This window comes from Anabas testudineus, chromosome 19 (genome assembly GCF_900324465.2).
Source record: "Anabas testudineus chromosome 19, fAnaTes1.2, whole genome shotgun sequence".
NCBI lineage: Eukaryota > Metazoa > Chordata > Actinopteri > Anabantiformes > Anabantidae > Anabas > Anabas testudineus.
The window spans coordinates 7,206,659-7,229,597 of record NC_046628.1 but is presented as its reverse complement, the minus strand read 5'-3'; the positions used below and the strand labels follow the sequence as shown (position 1 = coordinate 7,229,597).

Below are 22,939 nucleotides of genomic sequence, written 5' to 3'. Positions count from 1 at the left end.
AGAGTTCTACTTTTATAATGAAAGAATACTGCTAAATCAGGCCTTGACAAATCTACTTTCTCCATGTCCCCACATTGAGGGTTGGCGGATTAGGCTCTAATTTTAGTGCCACTTATCTTTTCAGCTGCTTTTAAGAATTAGTTCCAAATAACAAAAAAGTGTGAAAAATGTGACGGGTTTTTGTGGGGGCTGGATCGGAGGGTGGTGGGAGTTGGGTGTTGTCGGGTAAAGCAAGGCTGTGGAAAAACCGATTGTCTAGTGGCATTGAGGCAAAGAGAGTTCAAATTTATGTTTAAAAAAAAAATCTGTGTTTGTGGTGGTTGGGCAGAAGGTAGTTCAACAGATATGTTTGAGGATTTTTTTCAGTCACTGTCATTCCCACCGCACAAGCGTCTCAAGTGGCTGCATGAGATCACCAGGCCTGATGGATTTTTCAAACAACCCACACCATGAAAGATTTAACAGGTTTTTTCCCCCCCACCACTCTGTCTCTCTCTCTCTTCCTCTCGCCTTGTACACTTTTGTATAACAGAAACTTCGATCTTGGGTGTTTTTTAATGAAGCTGAATGTGTAATGAATGAAGAGCCAATCAGAAACTCTGTGAGTTAGTTTCCACACTCTACTTTGTAGTTGACTTACTGCAAGTCAGCACTAAGTTAATGTGATCTAAACAATATTACTTTCCTGGACTTTCTCTGATGTCACTAAGAGCCTGATAGTGCAGGCCTTTCCATCTTGCATGTATTTGACTACTGTGGCACGTCATCAATAGTAAACAATCATCAATACTCCAACTGAAGGCAGTTGCATTTTAAACAATGGAGGACTCAGAGTTGGTGTGCATTCAGCACTTTTGAATAGCTGTCAGCTTATTGATTCTCCTTCAAGGTTGGCATCAATTCCTCTCTACCCTGTCTTTTCTGTTTGTGACAGTGAAGGGCAAATGCTTGTTAAAAAATGATGGTGGGGGGAAACCCATTTGAGGAAAAAAAAAGCACCATGGCAGTTTCCACTCAGATCTGCTTCTCTTGGACTCTTGGAAAGGACCCCTTGTCGTAGCGGGCAGTATTTGGGTGTGATTATGTAATCCATCAGGGTATTACCATAAAGTGGATGGGGATAGGGTGTGGAGGGGTTGGAAGGTAATAGCAGTGCTACTGATGATCATGGTCTAGCAACTGCCCAAGGGCAGGAATGTTTTGTGCGCCGATGTGTCCGACAGGTGGCTAGGAGACGCTAATTGATTAATGATCAGGGTGATATATGAGCCCCCGCGGCCAGCCTAAACATAAAGGCTCAGAGCATCGGTGTCGCCCTAAATCATTTCCAACCAGGCCAGTAAAACCAAAACAGTTTTCTCATTAGCATATGAAAAACCTATCAGGAGGGGGACTGTGCTTTCCAAGGCCTTTGTGGGCCGCCTATTGTCAACATCCTGAGTCTGAATTAACAGGCTAGCATTTTATGCCAGATGAATAATGACAGCAAAGATGTTTTTATAATAAGGGTCAGTCAGCACTAATGAATGATTAACAGCACCACATTCTATGCCTTTGATTTGATTTGGATTTTAACTCCTTTTTCCACCCGTGCATGGCTTTAACAACACAGCACTCGCCTAAATGACTGTAGAAAAAGAACTACTGTCTCAGGCACACTGTTGCTATTACTTTACTACAGAGCATCAAGTATTGTTATAAAACTCAAAGTTTAATGAATGTCTTTTCACCATGTGTTATTGTAACTATAATTTCTAATATTGTATGTGGGATGAAATAATTTACATTTCTTTGCATGGGTGTTTTTCCTCTGTACATCATGGAGCTGACATATTTTCCATTCAAGCAGAGTCAGACTTTTTGTGAATGATTGAATATTAGTGAGGTTCACCTGCCCCCAGATGATCATATTTTGTGCTGGCTACTCCATATAACACTGTCACAGTGGATTAGTCTCTCTCAATCTCTGTCTCACTTCCTCTCCTTCTCTCAGTTACTGTTTTTTCTGAGTCTTTCTCCATCTCTTCCTGTCACTCTCTCTGGTTATTTACCATTCCACAGGGGGCCTTGCGTGACCCTCTTCATTGTTTTGTTTGGATGACTCTGAAGGACAATGGCAGTCTGGAGCCTTGGCCGGCACTCGCGTGTGTGAATCCGTATCTTTCCATTGGGAGTGCTGTGCTCCGATGTCAACAGAGGTTATGTGATCTATGTGTGACTGAAGGGGGTTTCCACCGCTGAAAGTCAGAGCTTCAAGAAAAGGGGTTTATATTGTGTGAATTTGTGTGTGTGCGTGTGTGTGTGCGTGCAGCCGGTGGAATTTGATAGAACCAAGCAAGTTAAAACAACACATTGTGTCTGTTTTAATGCTAGCTCATGACTAGCGCCGCAGGGCTGCCATTCCCAAGAAACCCTGCACTTGGAGACTGCTGGTCGTACCCACAGTCATTTTTGTTTTACACATTCGAACTGAGTGGAACTGGACGGGCACTGCTGTAATAAAGAGTAAGGTAATGCCCAATGAACGATGAGTGATTTCACTTAAGGGTTGGAACCCCTTCCATCAAACCTTTTTAAGCATCAGTACATGAACAACGCAAATCCCAGTCCCAGGTGCTGATGCAAGACTGTACATTAAGAATCAAGCCGCCCTGCAGCGATCATGGTCTTCTAGGTGCAGTAAATTGAGATCCATTTGAAAAGCAGATGGACTTATCTGGCAGGGCTCCAGCATTGAGGGTCTTTCCTCTACTTCTTCCCTTTGTGTGTGTGTGTTTGTGTGCATGTGTGCGTTAAAAGTGAGTGTCTGCACTGAGTTGCTTTCACATATCAGCAAGAATAAAGACATGATTACCCCAGGCTACTCCTGTCCCCTCTCATCAGTGTATAGGCTCGAGGTGTGCACATGCACTTAAACAGGCATACACAAACACACACACGCATAAACTCTATCCTCATTTCATGTTACCCGCTTTACCTCTAAATTAAGCTCTTCTTGGTCTAGTGGACAAGGAAGAGCATACTATTAAAACTCCATTCAGATCCACAAACAGGAAGTGAAGCTGTGTAAATGACAAGAAGTGAGATGAGGAATTATTTAGGTGCTGGGTGCAGGCCAGCTTCTCAGCTTGGAATGGATACCCAAGTGTTTACAGAGTGAATGTCTCTGAATTACCCACACGCAATGCAGTGCACCAGAGCTGTGCTTTCATTGAGTGTCTATATGGTCTGACAAAAATAAAAAAACAAAAAGCCATAAATGGCAATGCACACAGAAGCCCATCAACACACAAATAAATCTTACAATGTTCGATTTATAGTATTGATTCAAAGGCCGTGGATTGTGTATTATTATTATTATTACTGTTATTACTGTGTGTGGGGAAACTATTGTCAATATTAGGATGTATTTATATTATATATTAATTTTAATTTAGTTTGTATTAAATATTTCCTCACACTCTTGTTAATGGCATTTTGCATCTTACACACTGTGTCTTCAATTCTGAAGATTAATGTTAGAATCACATTAAGATTTAAAATTAAAATTAATTAAAATTTAAAAACACAAAAAACACTTTGTGTCAATTTGAAAATGCGTTTCCCTTGTTAACATGAACAGCAGACATGGTGGCCAAGTGTGTCATACACAAATAAAACCAGGCTTTGTAGTAAAATTAAATAGATTATTTAAAAAAAAACGCTATATTTCTAAATCCATTGTTTGAGTTTTCTCAGGAGCCTGTGGTTACAAAGGTGTAGGAAATTCATTTTCTGCTTATAAAATGGCGCCAAGGCCGTTTTGGCCTGAAGGAAGGTTTCTAGAGATCAAACATTTCCTTGGCTGTCATAAAGGTCTGTCCTGATAAAAGTTGCTGCTTTTGTTGTTAAGTACCGAAACGTTGTTGCTTACTGTGACTAGTAGCGTGAACTAACCCTAAACATACCACAGTTTTAAATACCATTGCTTCTCTTGAACATGCTTATGGAAAACCCTGGCTTGCGTTTTATGGGGATTGGAGGGATCCTGTATCAAGACAGCCTCTGTTTTCTCCTCAGAATTAAAGACAGGACAAACTCAGTGCTTTTAAGTGTTTTTGACACAAACCAATTTTCTATTTAAATATTGTTGACCATGATTGTGCAGCTTAGCATTTCTTTTGAATCCATAAAAGTGCCTTTTCACATGTGTAAACCACTGTCCTGTAATTTTCATTCAGTTGTTTTTGGTTTAAAGTAATCCCACAACACATTGTCATGCTTACTGCTCTATAAAGGTGGTGATCAGAGATCAGAGAGTCCCATGTGACCATTTCAATTTGGATTTGTATCAAGCCATCAAAACTTATATTCACACACAGAAATTTCAACAACATTCATAACCAAATGGTGTTCTTCACACACTTAATTCAAATCAGTGTTGTTAGAGCCATTCATCTGTACAGCATCGGCATAGTTGGTTTTCTATGAACAGAAAACACGCCACTTTAGATTTGTCTCGATCTTGGCAATGAAGGCGCCTCTGTGTCCCTATTTGTGTATCAGGCTGTGGGGATTTCTACGATGCCACCTGATTCACATTGCTGTAATTGAGTTGTGGTCATAAACACTACTGTGCCTGCCTAGGCCCAAGGTAATTCACACACCACAAAAGCACTGTTTTACTCCACTTTTCACATGATGTCTGGGGCACAAATGGACCGAGTGAGAAAGTCCAATGTATTTGTAAAGGGCGGGGAATTTACAGGATGAGGATGAGAGTAAAGGAAGGAAAAACAGTGTAAGAGTTTTCGTGTAGCGAGGCAGTTCTGTGCCAGAGAGGCTAGGGAGTCACTGAGTCTGCAGCGCGTGGATAAGGACCACAAAGCTCTTGGTTTCAAATATCTTTCTCTCTCTTTCTTCCTCTCTCCTCAGAGCTTAGGAGCTGCAATCGATTCAAGGGGAGATTTCCTTGGCCAAGGACAGGGAGATTGACGTTTTTGGGGTAAGCCCGAATTTGTCGCTCCTGTCAACTCTGGGTAATTGGACTTATCCACACTCCACACTTGTGTCTGTGGGTACCAAACACCATCTTGTTCTCTATGCAGTGGCATTGTTCCTCATCATGTGACTGCCATGTTGGTTTTGTGGTCATATTGCGCAGCCCGTGATTGAATTTTTTTCTGTGTGATCAGTGTGTTTTCCCCATGGCATATTGTATCTTCTGCTTTTTACTGTCTTTGTAAAGGTCAGTGTTTGTGCCCAACCGAATGCCTTTTCAAACACGCAGAATCACTTTCACATATACACACATACAGACATACATCCGTACTGTTATGAGGATGCACTGAATCTTGTGGCCAGCATGCCGCCAGTGGCAGGATGAAGTCTAATCCTGGGTCTGTTGCATCAGAGTTGGGGCTGGCAGCAAGCACATTCGCTCCATCATGTTAAAGCAACAAAGACCAAACGAAAACAGACGTTGATCATTAGAACATGGCTCGAAGAACTTGGACCATCACTCTTTGTGCATTTTAATAAGTCTGAATCCTCTTCAGCTGCAAGTCAACTGCAGCAGGAATACATTTCCCTTTATTTCGTGTTTTTCTAGAAAGTTACCACAATCATGACTGATGACGGAGCTGAAACATTTGGTCAGTTCCTCCCAACCGATCACATTACCGTGGTCCTCGGTTTAGGGCACAGTTTGTCCAGTTCTGTCCTATTTGGCCTCCATCTACCTAGACAAACAGGCCTAATTTCCCTCCCTTCTCTGTCCTTCCATGTCTCGTCCTTTTCTTTCTTTTCTGTCTCTTCCTGGCCCCAGGGAAAGGTGATCCCCTCCTCCCCCCAGACGAACACCTCCCACTATACCAGCCTCTAAGCGAAAGCAAACAGAATGGTATGTGTACCGAGATGCCTGCCAGTACCCAGAAGAATGCGGACTCCCTCTGCAAATCGCCTCTTCATTGGATGCCCACACCACATTGGGTGTTCGTTTTTGTGCACAAACACATACTCACACCCACAGAAGACGTCCATGTGTTGTAACAGTGGATGACAAGTGGTCTGGCAGACACTCCCCTGTTACTAACATTTTGGCATATGCCTGGCCTGATGCATAAGACTAAGGCTGGCACTTTGGTCTTATATGTGTACAACTCAGAGTTTTTCTCTCTTCTTTTTTCTTCCTTCACCCTTTGATTTGTTTTCTTGGAGAGCTTTGTTGTCTTAGCTTTTGTGAGGTTAGAAACCAACAAAAGCAGCAAAAAAAATTTGCAGGAATTAAAGTAGGTCAGTTTTCAATTTAGTTTGGCTTAACCTTTAGTTGTTTAGAGAGCATAAGACCTTGCACATCTCATCTGTTCATGATGAAATGTCACAGTTTGTGGAAATTGTGCAATTATTCTGTTAGCTGCAACATTTATTTGTTGCTGTTTTATTTTGTGATCTGGCAGAAGCTACATGCATTACTACTTGCATGCAGCCGTTTTCCAGCTTCTCTTGCTCTGCATCTCTCTCTCTGAGTTAGCAGGTTTGGGGTTTTTTATCTCCACGTAAAGTGGTATTTAACTCCCTTCTACCCGTCATAATTTAGCTCCAGTCTCATAAGTGGGTTGGGAAGCGGCCCCAGCAGTTGATGTGGAACACATGCCTTTAATGATTCACACTCTGTGTGCGGTAGGTCCGTGGTGGCTGCCGAGCCTGCTGCCTCTCCCCCTGTCTAGAATTGGACTCCTGTGTTTTTTTTTTTTTTGATTTTTTTTTTAGTGTGATGTTTTTTTCTGACACAAGTCCATACATGGAAACTTCAGGGAAGTTAAAATGCGTTGTTTATGCTCAGTTTTTCCTGTGTAATGCTGTTTTATTCTCCGTCAAAGCTGAACAGAGTTGAATAATCAGCATTTGGCATCCTTTGTTGGTCAGCCTGGTCTTTTTTTGTCTCACCATTAGGCTACAGCAGCTTTCCTACTCTGGGCTTCCCAACACTGCTGTGTTTGTCATATTTACACAAACCCCTACATTTTGAGCCTTAACTGTTGAGTAAACTTCAAGCTCAGTTGGTATTTTGTGCTGCCGAGCTCATTTGTTGGGAGGCGTTTGGATACCAATATATTGTGTGGCATTCTGCTCCTACACCATCAGCAGAATAGCAGACGTGTGCTGCGAGTGCTGATGCTCAGTTGATTGAGTTTTTCGGTTGTGAGGGTGCACTCCACCCACACTGAAAACATGGAGAAGTTTGACAAGACAGCATAAATCTTACTCACACAAATGCTTTCCCCGTGTGCATTCATCCACTCAGCATTTGGTTTACCTTTCATTGTGTGTGTGAATGGGGAGTTTCTGCCTATACAGTCAAAGACCAGTGAAATGTGCCAGCACGTGACAGGGAGCGGGCGCTGTCTCTCCGTCCAGGCTTACATAAATCACTTCCTGTTTTTGCTTTCACCCAGTGCCCCCCAACCCCAGCCTACGTCTTTCCATCCACGCTTCCATCTTTTGTTGCTCCTCATTTTCTCTCTGTCTCTTCCTCTGTCTCTTCATCCTAGGTCCCACGCCCCTTTTTATAGCCTTGTCTGGCCTCTCCTTCCTCCATTGACTCACACATACACATACCCGTCTCTCTATCTCCTACCACATGCACTGACCGGACATAACAGGTCCACAGTATGAAGGCAAAGTGAGGAGCTCTTTCCTTTGTGCACAGAGAAACTTGTGGGTGGCCAGAGCAATTAAGAGAGACAATAAGGTCTCGCTGATTGACAGAAGGTCTAATCATATACATGTGTCTGTGTCATGTGGTTGACTAATGAAATGGTATGTACTCTATATGCCAGGGTGAGGCATTGTATTAATGAGCTACAGTGAATGTTTCACTGACAATAATGCATTATACTTTTATTGTGATTTGAGTTCATGTATGTTATTGGAAGTCAGAGTGCTTTGCGCTTTTGCATTAGTAGGAGTCATTTAAATTTAGCTGTTTTCCCACAAGTGCTTGAATTAATGCCCATAAGTTTGCCAATCCTGTTTACTGTGTTTTTATGTGGTGGTGCTGAGTTTTTACAATACCCATAATCCACAGCATAACAAAGTGCCACTCGTAAAGTGTTGCTTTAATGAAACTATGCCTTTGTGCTGTGTTGTGAGTAAACTGGTGTTAATCTGTTCGGAGTCGTAAATTAAGCTTTCCGTTAGAACTTGATTTATAAAGTTTGGTGCTCTCATAGCTGGTTTTGGAACAACAGAGCGAGTGCTTATGAAGTGTGTGTATGTGAGTGCTGAAATTGATGATGAGACCTCCCTGGATTTGAGTGTTGCTACAGAGCGCCACCTGATACTATATGCAGAACACCCCAGCCACTCTAGGTGAGAGGGCGTAGCTACAGTACCGAGTAGTCTGCAGTTCCTCTTTGGGGCGCCTCCTGACAGGAACTTGGCAGCAAGGAAACATAAACAAATACCCTGTGGTGGGCTGGCAGGCTGGGCGGCACGGTTCCCCCCTGCTACCAGTTACAGTTATATACATGCACTGTGCAGCACAGCCCGACTCAGGCTAGCCCGCTCAGCACAGCAGCCACAAGCTCTGAGAAATAGATCTTAAAGAGACAGGTGACACATTTGCTCCTTAAAGGGGTGCAGGCCCACACTATACCTGCCGTCTGTTGTCCTTCGTTAGTCTTCGCAGTTGCATTGATGCGTTTAGTTTTTGCTGTAATGTTCCAGACAGATGGTAATGTGTGTTACTATGGGTGCACGGGCCTCTTGGAGGTTTCCAACAACATCATTCCAGCACCGCCTAGGGGAGGGAAACCGCTGCCAGGGGTCCCAAAATAGTTGTTTATGCTGAGGTAGCAAAAAGCTGCAGCAATGATGATGTAACAGGTTCTATAGATGGCAGGGGCGCCTTGCCACTGTGGAAGAGAGTAAGGGTGTGGTGGGGCCAATAGCTGTAATACACACACATGCATATAGACATGCACGCGCACACACACATAGTATTTCCACAGCCAAAACATAGACGGATACACACACGTGCTTATTTATACGTGTACATACACACTCACATGCCTGCAGTTTTTTCTTTCCCTCTCCTTCTTTTTACTTTCAGTCTCCGAACACAGTGGTGTATTGTACAGCCTGACCTGGTGTGTGTCCAAAACCAAAGAGAACACAGATTGCTGAAACAGAGGGCCCGCTTCCCAGGCCGGGAAGGCTGTAGTTGTTATAGCCTGCTACGTCCTTCCAAACCGGTGGGGACTGCTTGTAAAGCCCACAAACGATGCGTGTATATGTGTATGTAAGCATGTTCTGTATATGCACTTTCTTTTTGATCAGCCACAGAAGAATTTTTTGAACGTTGCTTGCAGGAGCTAACATGTAACATCAGTGCAAATTTATAAGCACCGGTAAAGGTATTTGCTTGATTTTTCGAAGCTGTTCCTCTTTGCAACTTCTAAAATCACAATTCTCAACAATCATTTAATGGCATTGCAGGTAGAGATGGACTGCAGGAAAGAGGGTGATGGTCCTTCTTAGTAGGAGGATTAAATGTGAGCTTTTTTACTTGTGGTGATACATGAATTTTCAGGCGATTAGTACCTTTATGTGTGTGATGTAGTTACTTAGTAAAGCCCTGGATTTTCTAAGTATAGATATTTTGAATTTGGAGCTTGAGTCTTTGATAATGGATTTTTGAGATCATTATAGATAGAGTATTTGTGAGTAAACAGTTCATTAAGGAGTTTTCTTTCCAAAGTAAACTTAACACATTTGTATAACAGCTAACTTTAACATATTACACCTACATAAACTAAGCCTCGTCCTACATTTCTGCTATGCAATCACTTTGAACTATGAGTAAAGCTTTATGCAAAATCATTTCAGACTTGAGAACATGTAAATCAGGAAGTAGTCAGGGATTATGTTGCTGCCAGACATTTTGTGGAAGGAACAATGCTGTTGTTTCCCCAAGTGTGTGTATGTGTGTGTTTACATGGGGGAGAATAGAACAGTCAGTTCTGTCTCTGTGAGCAGCCGAAAGGTGGAGGGAGGAAAGGAGGACGAGAAGCTGGTGACAGAAAGTCTTAGGATCAAGCTGTTCCAATGACAGAGCACAGCATAGGCAGCTCTGGTGACACTACAGTGCACAGGAAGAAGGCGAGGAAAGAGAGAGAGAGAGAGATTGTTGTAGAAAGGGGGAAAAGGAAGCAAACGAGATGGCACCAAAAGTGACCGGGAGAGAATCCTCCCCCACAGGAGGATTGCAGATGTGGATACTGAAAATAGGAGTTTGAAAGGAGGAGATGAGGATGAGAACTCCTGAGTTGGCAGCAGGTCTCCTGAGATGCCATCAGCTGGTGTGCATGTGAGCAAACAAGTGTGTCTACAGTATGTGATGTTCTCTATTTAACTGGGTATGTAAGGTTCTACCTAAAGATTGTACATCCTTCTGCTGTGTGCATGTGTGTCCCAGGACTCACGTGGAATAAAACCTTCCACCAGTGAGCTGAAGAAGACAGCATCAAAGCCCCAGATGTATTTCCACCCCCCTACATCTCCTCTTGCAGGTCCCAGTAGGCACATCTCTTTAATGGCCCCTTATCGATCCTGAGACCTCCTTGTCCACACTCAATGCACATTGATCGGCAACATACAAAGAGTCTCAGAGGGCTGCTTCATATCTTGTGGCTGCGGCTCGTTGTACGAATAGTGCGTGAGCCTGTGTGTAAAACAGCAAAAAAGAAACCTGTGTATGCATGGCTGCATCTTTACGTATGTGTCTTTATGTATCTTTGTTTATGTGTAGGAATGTGTTTCGCCATACAACCATCCTGTACTGCATTAATGTAGCCAAGGGCCTTCAGTGATATTGTCCCAAGAGAAGGCTGTAGTCTCATTAAACCACAAACCATGCAGGCCTCCATGTCAGAAACCTTGCTGCATAAAGACATAAACACCCAACATAAAAAGACTGGCTGAGCCACTCGACAGTCTCCCACAAGAGAGACAAGATAGAAAAAGAAGAAAAGACTCCTTCGCTTCCCATGTCAAAAAAAGCCTGATTAATCAGTCAAGCCACATGAAAACTTTTCTTGTTATTGTTGCTGCTTGATTTATTGAAGGCTTGGATCTGGGTCAAACATCCCTCTTCTCTCTCTCTCTCTCTCCTCTCTCTCTCCTCTCTTCCCTCTTTCTTACCGCCTTTTTTTTTCCTACCTAAATAAGAGCCCACCCCCCACGTCTCTTCCCTTTGTCTCTCATCTGGTTTTCTGTTTTTGTTAAAGGACACTTGATTAATGGTTCCACAGACAAAGCCTGCAGTCTGCTCTCAGCCTAGGCTCAGATAGGGCTCCACTCTAGGTAAACCAAAACACATGTGCTCTGGACAGCCACTGGGAACCCCTGAGGACAGAGTGAGAGAGACAGAGAAAGAGAGAAGAAATTAACAACGGTAGTCTTTGATGTATTATATACCGTGCACTGATATAGGGTCCTATATTTACTGGAATACTGCAGCAAAAGGAAAAGGTTGAGGAACTAAGATTTAGTTACACTATGTTAGCCTCTGCATGTTTATTACATAAGTTATGCTTCTATCGTTTGCAATGTGCAGTTGCACGTATTTACTGATTTTAATGTAACAAAAAGGTGTTTCAAACACCTGAGTATTCAGGAGAGGCAGAGTCTTTCAGAACAGAGCTTTCTTATTGAATGGCAAAGGAGCAAATTATTCCTCTGAGTGCATTAAGAGCCTTATGAAGTATCTTCATAATGTCAGGGCTTTACACTAATTTCAGACAATCTCTTGGTCTACGTGCATGTTTGTGCCCCGTGCTGACATTGTCTAATTGCCTGTGCAGCTGTGTGTCTTCTCAGGAATTACTGCCCAGAAGGTATAGTGGGTAATGACAGTTATGTATTTAGTTAGGCTATGTGGCATTAACCTAATGACCCAATACCCTCTCCTTCATTTCATAGGCAAACCTTTTCACGTTTGCCCATACAGACTCCTCCTTCAAAAATTAACTTCAAAATCAGTATTATTACTCTTAATTATTGTTGTATAATAATATAAGTAATCTGAAAGTAATACGTGGTGTCATTAAAGCTCTTTTTGCCAAAGGTTTGGATCATTTTGTAGCTATTTTCACAAGGTGAAAGATATTCCTGGTATCTGTGTGATTAATATGGATATTTTTCTGACAGTTGCTCATAAGTAGAGTCTAATGCTGCAGCACAGTGTCAGCAGAATTGGGAAAACAACCCTTCTCTCCCTCTTTGGGTGTGTTTACTCATTATTCCACGGTGTAAGCCCTTTTACTAGACTTTATTTGCAGTGAAACAAAATAACTTCTATTAGTGTTTGTGTTTATTTTTATTTTATTTTTATTTCATTATCAGGTGTTACAGCTAAATTTGTAGCCATTCTGTCAGTGTTTTTTTCTCCTACTCGAATGCAGTTAGTTAAGATTTAAGTATTTCAGCAAGGCCACTGGCTTTTTTGTCAAGTGAATCCTTTAAGCATTAATATTATGATCAATCTGTTAAATAAATACTTTAATGCACTGTGCTGTTAACCAGCCCGCCCAAATACAAAACTGTGAATGCCCAGAGAATGGATGGAGCTCTCCTGCTGAATCTTTTGCAGTCATCCACTGCGTCTCACCCAGACAATATGTGCATGCCAACTTCCTGTCTTTTCCAGTTCTCACATGGGATGATCCCAAAGCCTTCCTCTGGGTCTCTGAGGGATTAGCAGTGGCATGTGGACAGCCGGAAGAGAAGGCAGGCAGAGAGCAGCCAAGCACTGACTGTAGCCCTGGAGCTACACTGCTACATTAAACTAGTGAAAAACTATTCTCCAACATTGGTCTGGATTTATGCAGTAGCAAATCCTCGGGGAGAAGTGCTGGTTGCATTAGTGACCCAGTACAGTATTGATAGAGGCTGGTAGTTTGATTCCCACTGTGCACAGCCTCCCACCTGCTCAAGCAGGGTTGTTCTGCAGAATATATAGTAGGTTTTACATCTGACTCAATGAATTACAGGACACTCACCACTCGACCTAGGACAATGAGGGAGGAATTTATATGTCAGAGCACACCTTAATTTGAAATACCAATGTACTGTTAATGGCTAATATGCTAGTGGGAAGGAGAAAACAACACATAAAAAAATATACTATAGTTCAAATCCCTGGATGTTTGACACAGATTGGCATGATTTCAGAAGGCTGATGAGAAAACGCACTAGGGACTGTTCACAATAGGCAGTAACTGGGTCTCGCTGCGAAGTGGGACTGAGATGGGTGGGTTCTTCTTCAAAAAGAAATGGGCTGCATTTAAAGGAGGCATCCAGGAGTGCACGATCAGAAACACAATTTTAATCTTTCCTTTCCAACTCTCCACATGAACCGGGGACTGTGCAATAGTTCTTGCTTACGCTTTCTTCTCTGTGGACTACTAACATCAGGAAAAATGTGGAAAATACAATAAATTAGGGGTCAGTAATTCAGCTGAGGCTCTGCTGATGAATCAGATGAAAGAAAATATGTGACAAATTTTCACTCTCTTTAATATTATCCAGACTGCACTTAACTCTGTTGTATGGATGACTGGTTTGCCACTCAGAGACAGTAGTCTGCAGTGAATTAAAAAATCTGCACACCGCCCAGTACTACTAATTTGTGCTAGACGATAGCAATGTTCATGGTAATGGTATAGATGCCATGTTAAGTTGTTGACACTGTAACCTGCTGTGGGGCCAGACAAGAATAGTCCAAACAAGCGTGGCTGTCGGCTCCGAGCATGCAGCCAAGTTGCTCATCTTCACTTTATTAGACTGAACGGCTGTTAATAATTCATGCTACGCTTTCCCTGGAAGCAAAACCAAAGGCTCAGCTGTGCCTGTCTGCCTGTGTTCCTTGTCATCGGACATTTAAGCCTTTTCCCATTTTGGACTACGATTTATTTACTCACTTACCCCTGCACCACGCAATGTGCACTGGGCTGGGTGAGCAGATGATGCTGTAGTGCCAGAGGCAGAGGAGAGAGCAGTTTCGGCATACTGTATATGGGTGTGTTTTTATCTTTATTTATTTATCTATTTGTTGGTTTGTTTTTCTCTGTCATTACCCTGCCCCTGCTGTACAGTTACTCAGAGGTGATGTGTACCCAGTACGCAGTGTACTCTTTGTCCATCCCTCCATCCTCAGGGAGTGTCTGTTCTCTTTATACTTTACTGTTTCTTGCCTTTTTCTTCTTCGTCACTGCTCTTTGTCTCTTGTAGCACTATGGTGTCAGATGTAGTTATGTATGCACCCCATGTCTTTGATCCCTCCCCCCTCAGTCCTGTGTTGCGAACATTGCATAACCACCTGCTGGTAAGCCTGGAGGTAAACCTCAATTCCTTCTCTCTTTCTCTTATCCTCACACCCTCATATTCATCTTTTTTTCTAACAACCCCCACATTCACTGTCCTCTCTTGGCTGCAGTCCAGGTCATCACTCCTTTTCCACCTTTTTCCTTCCTCCAATTCCAAACCGTGAAAGTTGGAGAAGTTGTTCTCGTTGCCTCTCCGACTTCCTTTGTTTTTGTGGTGTTCTCACTCCCCTCTTGCTATCGTTGTTCCACTCCTTTTCCCTCATTCTTGTGTTATTTCCCATCCTTTCTCTCCCCTCTCTAGTCATCTCCCTCTCTCTGCCTCTTTCTCTCCACTCTCCCAGTGGTCTCATTAGGCGTGAAGGAGGCTGTCTGGTGTGTGTATGTGTGCACGTATGTGTGTATGTGTGTTCTCTTAGGCAAAGTCTCACTTGACTGAGCATGCCACTTGCACTAGTGGGGGCTCTGGCTCCATTATTACCACAAAGCTGTCACAAACAGTATATAAAGTAGCCTCCTGTTGCCGAGTTGTGGGTGAACACAGGGCACTCTCTTAACAACAGCAGCTATCACTGTTCTGCCTCATATGTACTCTATTGAAGCTGCTGTTGCCAAGGCTGTAGCAGCCAGAGTGCACTAACACAGATCTAAAATATGTAAACAAAAATGTCTGAATTCTGTGCACACATGACTTGGCTGTAATTCCACCGGCACACACTTCTCCTGACACTCACATACCAGACACATCTGTCTCTTCTCTAGAGTGACACCCCACCTATGTGGTCCAACCTGTGGGACGTCTGATGCCCCTCTGTCTTCCTTTCCACTGAGTGAGTGAGTGATTATGTGTGTGTGTGTGTGTCCACCACTGTTTTGCTAGTGTCTAGTTACGGGGTTAGGGCCATGTGCAGGAATGGGCCCCTCTGTTGCCTTGCTTGCAGGACTGACCCTGACAGGTCAACGCCCATTACCGCATGAAACCTAAATGTCAAGCACGGCCCCCTGCTAAAGCCATTTGTCTTTCTCTGTGGGTCAGTAGGCCTGGAAATCTGTACGCACGCAAACCCGCTCACCTGCTCTCCTTTAACCGGCCTGACATGCACAAACATCATCCATTATTTTAATAAAATGATCAGTAACAGTGGACCTTCCAGTGTCTGCTCCTCTTCGTGAACACAAGGAATTCATTTCCTTCAACAAGTTATCTATGCTACTGACTGACTGAGATCTTGACTAGACCCAGCTGTTGGCCAACAGTTGTTTAGCTTTTGCTTATTTGTGAGTGAACTGACTAACCTTTTGTTTTAATGATGACCACAGAGTCAGTGGACAGGCTGAAAACTGTAGCAAAATGAAAGAAGTGGTTGAAGCATTAAATCAAACTGTATTGGTCCTAGATAGCTCTTAATAATCTTTGTCTATTGACCAATTTGTTACAAATTACATTTGTTGTTAAGGAGGGTGGAGGTGATTACGTATGGAAAACAGCTTGAAATACTCAACACCACTTCATTTGTTCCCACTCACCTCATGCATTTGTTCCTTTTCAGTTCTTACTGCATTCAGGGTGGAGAAAAAAAAAAAAAACATTTTTCCACCCGTGTTAAACAACCTCAATCTCTACATACTGTGATGAGCCACAACAGCCATTATCAGAAAGCGCGCTGGCCAACCCCATCACTTACACCCCACATTACTGAGCAACAGCCATCCATTTTAATAGATAAAGGACAGAGAGGAGTGTGTGTTGCAGGAGCTGTTATGAAAGCTACAGTGAATGTACATACACACACACACACATGCACATACAGTATATAAATACACAACTTGTTTACAGGAAGCTGTCAGCCATGTGTCCACATGATAAATAAACAGGGAAGCGTCCCCTTTTTAATGATGGCATATACAGGCCTGCACGCCGAATATTGACGGAAAGATTGAAAGCATTCTCGAGGACCTTTCCATCATGACATATGGCTCTTGCTCTGTATTTTTTCTCTCGTGGCCTTCATTTTTACACCACCACTCCACCCCTTCTCAACTCTTTTTTTTTTTTTTTGGTTGTTGTTTGTTTATCTTAGAAGGCTGCTCGAGCTTGTGCGCTTGTAGACGTGAGAGATGCCATAAACACATTTATCAAGAGGGGCTGCCAATAGGGAAAACATTGAGAGTTTGAAAGCAAGCAGTGTGAGAATGGCATGAGAATAAAAAAATAAGAGAGAGAGAAAGACGCAAATTGAGTTCCTTGAGGTAGCAGAGGGCATCCGCAAAGTATAGCGCCAACAGGGAACAGGTTGTTTTTTAGTTTTCAAAACCTGAAGCACAGTAGCTCATCATCTTCTAGCAGTGGCAGCTCATGATACCACAACAACAATACCACCTGCATTACCAGTCTGCCCATGCAGCGCAGGAGATGTTGTACCTCCACACTTTGATAAATGTTTCATTGTTTATGCCGTTTCTGTCTCTCTTCCCTCTCTCCTCTTCTCCATCCTACGTGCACACTGCCGAGCGTGTTCACAGCCCGGCCAGCTTTTTAAGTTTAAGTGTTGTTTCAGTGTTAGTCGAGCATTTGATGTCTGTCTCAACTGTTGTTCATCGGCCTCTCTGGGCCGAGATCACAGGAGGTATTTATTCATCTGCAGGTTCAGACTCGCACCTGAGGGACCGCTAGCAGCAGGTCCTCTATGCCTTTGGTTTTTTATGGTGTTGTCCCTGTGCTGAATTCTCCCTTTTTAAAGCTGCTGTTTAACCCCACTATCTGATTAGTTGTGTGCATGCAGGTTTGGGGATCATTTTTGTGTATACAGTATGTGTGTATCCAAGTTGCCTCTCAAAGATGAAGAGCTCTCTCTTTACCTAAAGGGGATGGTTTGACAGTACTGTAGCGCCCCCACACACCCTCTATCCTTTAATCGAAGACCCCCCCCCCCTCACACATACACACACCATCCTCTACTGCTGATAAATGTGTTTTTCTTAAAGGAAGGTGGTGGTTGGTTGACTGGAGTCTCTTTTAATGTACCTTTTTTCTATGTGTGTGTGTGTGTGTGTGTGTGTGCGCGCTGTGCGGGGCTTGCTAATGCAGTGCAGAGTTGTGCAGCGGGGCTACAGGCAAGCAGACTTGGAGGCAGGCCCGCAACCTCGACCCCAACATCATTTGTTTGGACGAGGCCCGTCAGCGCCTGTCGCGCGGCCCATGATGAAGTGTCAGTTGGTAATTGTCCCCGCGAAGCATCCACATCTCAGGGGGTGATGGTACAGGGAGGGAGGATGGGGGAGGCAAGGAGCTGACACAGAGAGAAATGACACCCTGGGCTCCTCCTATTTCCCCCTCTCTCTCTGTCTCTCTCTAGTTTTCTCTCCAGTCTTCCTAAAGCTGCATCTCATATGAAGGTCTGCTGTGTGCCTGACTTAGACCAGTGGCTCTCATTGAGGCTCAGCTGAGACCCAGTGGCAGCATAATGCGAGCTTGTGCATCTACTGCACATTTTTTGTGTGTATAAATTTGCTCAGAGCAGGACACTACGCTTCTGCCTCTGCCTCTATGCATATTATCCAGAGAGTGTATGATTAAACTTTGAGTATTTCTTTTATGTACAATCCATCAACCACTCCTCCTCCTCCCTCAGTCTTCCATTTTTGTCTCATCTCATGCTCCCCACATCCCAATTAGCTATTGTGCCTTGTACTTAAAATGGGCAATTTATTTTGGTGAGAGTCCTGTTGAAACCTCTGTGGTCAACACACTGCCTGCCTGAGACTCCTTGATCATCTTGACTATACATATACGTACATACATACGTACATATTCAGCCCTGGTTGTTTTGATAATTAGATTCAGCACAAGGCTTATATTGATCAAACAATGTCTCTATGTAATGACAAGCTTTAACAAGACGCACAGCAGCTAGCTCAATCCATAATGTGTTGCTGTACAAGCGGGGTCCTAATGCACTGCCTGGGGTCCTGTTCATATAATCACCAGAGGAGTAATGACGTCAGAGCCCAGTATAAGTAGCTTCATGATAGAGGAGTAGAGAGTTGAATAGAAACATGAAAGGGGATAAAAGAGAAATAGTATAGAAGGAATGATTAAAAAACAAAAGATCAGGAAATTCAGGACCTATGGAAAGGAGCATATAGGAGAGAGAATTCAACATGGAGATGAAGAGTAGAAGATGAATACTTAAAGGTGAGCAGGGCAGAAATGGAGACTCCTATATTTACAGCTTCTTTCATAAAACCTTCCACCTCCCCTTCACCGTTACCACCTCTGGGATGATGAGATGGAAGGTCTCATGCGTGCTATATAAGCGACAGGGTTCGTCAAAGAGGGTAGGTGAGGAAGGAAGAATGAATTAAAGAACAAAAACCAGAAAACGTGTGTTCAAGAATGAATGAATGGCAGAAGGAAGTAAGAATGAAGGATGAACTATTGGACAGAAGCAATAGAAAAGAGTAAAATTATGTAAAATAACAGACCAGAAGAGAGAACGCCATTATTTTGGTTTGTGGCTCCCTTTGACACCCTGAGGACAGGAGGTGATCTGGGAGGAGGCAGATGGGACGCCTCCATTCTCATTGCCCTGTCTGACTGTCTGTTGGTTGCAGGTGAACACTGTTAAACGAGGAGCCCCTCTCCTCTCCTCTCCCCTTTCTCTCTCTCTCTCTCTCTCTCTCTCTCTCTCTCTCTCTCTCTTTCTCTCTCTTTCTCTTTGTCTTTAATGGGCCTCTGGCCTGGGGCGATGAACCAATCCCACCAGAGCAACACACACACACAGCATGTGCACACACTGATCATACATTACAGACACTCCTGGATGCCCTTGCACATCGTGCGATATGCACACACACACACACACTAAAAGCAAGAAGCAGGGGAAACCACAGCCTCTTAAATTATGCTCCAGTCTGTGAGATGATGAATCTGGTTGATGATTAGTTAGTTGAGGAGGGAGGCGCGCTGCTCAGGCCCTTTAATAGGACCATAATTTGGAAGATAACTGTATTGTCCTATCTCTCTTGACATTTAAATCTAATCAGACCCTGCTGGTTAGCACTGTGGTCCAAGACGAGGGAGCCTTGGAGGGATGAAAGGCGGAGAGGAAGAAGAGAGGAATTGGCCCATAGTGGGACATTCATTCCTATGGGCTAAGGCTAAGCAATTAGAAGACAAGGGCCAGACACACACATTTCCTGCATTCTTATTTTATGTATTTTTTGTATGACTGATGATCAGTTTACAAAGCTCTAAATTCAGTAACAGAATGGCACAACAGGTGCATACAAAGTGACTTCCCTTTCGGCAAAAACCCACATACGCCCACATACACTGAAACATCACCAGGGAGCAACTCCAAGACCTCTTCTCTGCTCCATATTACAGCAGATCAGATGCTCAGTTTGATTAACGCTTCTCTTTCATGCTCTTCATTAGCAGAGGAAAGCCACCGCAGCAGCCGCAGCCCATGAGTGGAGGGCATGAATTAGAATCCACTTATTCCATAGACTGCCACTAATTCCACACAATGGTGGTTAATGGTGGGGAGTAATAGGAAAAGGGTGTTTCTAATTGTGTCTTTGGATGTTGCTGAGCATGCTGCAGCAGCTGTTTCCGTACAGCGAACCCGGTCGCTCAAAGAGCCTGAACAAAGGCCAACGCCACCGTTGGAGGGCCTGCTCGACCCAGTTCGATGAAGCTGAGGAGCAATAAATGCGTGTAGACGAGCCAATTTCCTCTGGCAAAGCGTCCCGCAGAGTGGAAGAGCTGGGCCCCAGTGAATGAGAACCACCTGGTGCTGAGGGAAGTGATTAGGGTTGGCACCAAAGTGAGCGAAGAGCTGTTTTGTTAAGGAGGATTGAGATGTATTGGAGGGGTGGGGGGGTTGAGGGGAGAGGGTCGCCTGAGTTTGGTTTGTTGGAGAAATGTTGTAAGTTTTTTTTTTGTTTCTGTCGGAGTGAGATCTGAGGCACTGTGTTGTTTTGTTTGCTCTCAATTACAGCAAATTATTTTTGGTTGCAGCATGTGTTTTGGGTTCTGACGCTGGTGCTGATTGCCTGAGATGGTTGGAGCGTGGGATATGCCACAACAGCGGGGACATGAGGGTCAGCTTCCACAAAGTCTGCACATATACCAAGTTACAAGTAAAAATAGTTTGGAGAGTGGCTAACCATGGAGATGATGAACACTTTGTCTGCATTCATGTGAATTTTATTGCAACCACAAGAACCTGTCAGAGAATGGTGATGATATAGTGGGATGTTCAGCTGCAGCAGTGACCACACATACTACAATAATCCTCTCTGCTTAAAAGCCCAATTAAACGACATTTGGAGTGTTTTGTTACAGTCTGTCAGTGTGATATTTAATAATTTAACAACCATTACAACAACAGACTCTTAATCTATGCAAGCTATCCTGGCTATGGGGCATCTTAAACACTCTTTACGATGGCAAAGACTCCACCAGCCTACCTGGTGAGCACATTGTTGTGATAAAACCAGGCTGACGTTCTAATAAACCGGAATGATCCTTTAAATTAATACGTAATTATATCCCTCCTTTTTTTCTTAGAGACAACCCCGTGGAGGTACAGTAACCCTCAGAGCTGCTACACAATTCATCTGCAGGCTCGTTCGCTTTGATCATTTAATTTATTTGACCTTTTAATTAAACCAGGCATGACTGATCCTTCACTGCTACCTAGGCTGGCCACACTGCGCCTCCCTCCTGTGTGTGCGTGCATGTGTCTTGTGCTCGAAAGGTGCAGGGTTCAGTAGTAGAAAAGTGCTGCGGGGGGGGGGGCATCCACCTTCCCACAGGGGTTATGCGGTTGAGTGAAGGTTGGCTCGTGGATACAGTAGCACTGCTCACGGTTGACGATTGAAACACATACCACAGAGGATTGTCCGTGGGTACTTATGTGTTATGGGTGTCTGTGTGTGTATGCAGAGTCTGAACAGTGGCAGGCACATCAAGGAGATCATGATGGTCTTGGCTGTGTGTCTCCAGCTGTTATTAATCTCTCAGCCTTTGCTTGTATGACTCTTCTCTGCTGAATCTACCATTCTACATTCATATCCCGTGCTTTTTTTTTTTTTTTTTTCATTACATCTCATTACCTATTTCCTCTATTCACCTGTTATTTCTTGTTATTACCCATTTCCTCTAGGAGAGCTAAGTATAGTTCATCATTCTCCATTTCTTCATTCTGGCCTACTTCTCCTCTCATCCTGTTTTCCTCTGCCTTGTGTCCTCATTGTCCCTCTCTCTGTGTCTTTGTCTTTTTTAATCTCCTATCATCTCTCTGATCATCTCTTAATCTCAATCTTGGCATTTAGGCCTCTAATTGAGCTGGCGTCACTTGAATACTTTCTAACGGAGGAACAGCAGAGAATCCCGTCATTGTTTTCTGTGCCTTGCATTTGGAGGGAATGCGTAGGGCTGCTGCTGCTGTGTGAAAGACTTTTAGAGACAGGAAAATAAAAAAGATTATTTTACTGTTGGTCAAACAAAACAAAATTTAAGGACCTCATGTTGAGCTCTAAGAAATTGTAACAGACAGTTTTGCTATTTTCTGAAGTTTGATGAAAAACTAACAAAACAAACTAATGTATAGATAATGTATACATAATAGAAAAACCTATTAGTTGCAGCCATGCGTTACAGATTTATTGCTCCCTGTAAGTGTTTGATATGAAACAGTCATGAGTCAGCTTGTTGTACAGTCATTTTAGCTGACACCCAGTCTCTTAAATGTCTTTACTTGGAAAATCTTGAGTCATATTTTTTAACATTTTCAGCTGCAAAAGAACAAAAAACAGAAGAGACGTTTTTCCATTGCACGAAGAGTAAAAGCCACAATGAGTTTTGGTCATTGGTCAAAGGGAAGAACTGAAATTCCAAAAAAGACAAAACACCGTTACTTTAGTTTTTAAAAATGAATCAAATCCAGTTATTACAACTCTGATTGGGAACTGTTTTATCTGTTGCTTATGCTGTGTGTTGTTACACAAGGTATACATTATGTCTATATAGGACTGTTGTTGACTATAACGTGGTACTTTAAAGGTACACTACTAACTTTGACTTGAAATCCTCCTACCTGCTGAACTGTCCGGCCTGATCTCCTCCTCCTCAGCAGACACACGCACGCCCATTCACAGAAAGTGAAATGAAGCAATAGCCTGCTGCTTTTCTAAAATATGTTTGACAGCTACCTCAGCTCTCCACTAACAAATCCCTGCGCACACTTGCACACACACAAAAAAAATACCTTGGAACAAATCCCTGGCTAGCACCAGTGTGCTGCAGAGGTACTGATCAATCAGGGTGAGATTGTGTGGTCTACTTTTTTCGAGGTAACACATAGTTGTAATCTTCGCCTTTCACTTTCTGCCTGCAAGGATTTGGGGCAGTGTGTGTGTGTGTGTGAATGAGAGAAAGAGAGAGAGTGTGAGAAGGAAAAGGGGTAGAGACAGTAAGGTTGGTGTACTTGGGACTTTCAATCTTTCAATGCGTTTGCTCTTTCAGGAGAGTTCTCGAGTTGCAAACGGAAAGAGGACCCACT

The 22,939-nt window shown here is 43.3% G+C and overlaps 1 protein-coding gene across 1 annotated transcript in view; it reads left to right on the top strand.

The window, feature by feature from the left end:
* The window catches only part of raraa (retinoic acid receptor, alpha a), a 125,314-nt gene that overhangs the window by 10,934 nt on the left and 91,441 nt on the right, over nt 1–22,939 (top strand). Inside the window, exon 2 of the mRNA XM_026351987.1 lies at nt 4,915–4,984. The gene's annotated coding sequence lies outside the window, so the exon portion shown is untranslated. The remainder of the gene's footprint in view (nt 1–4,914; nt 4,985–22,939) is intronic.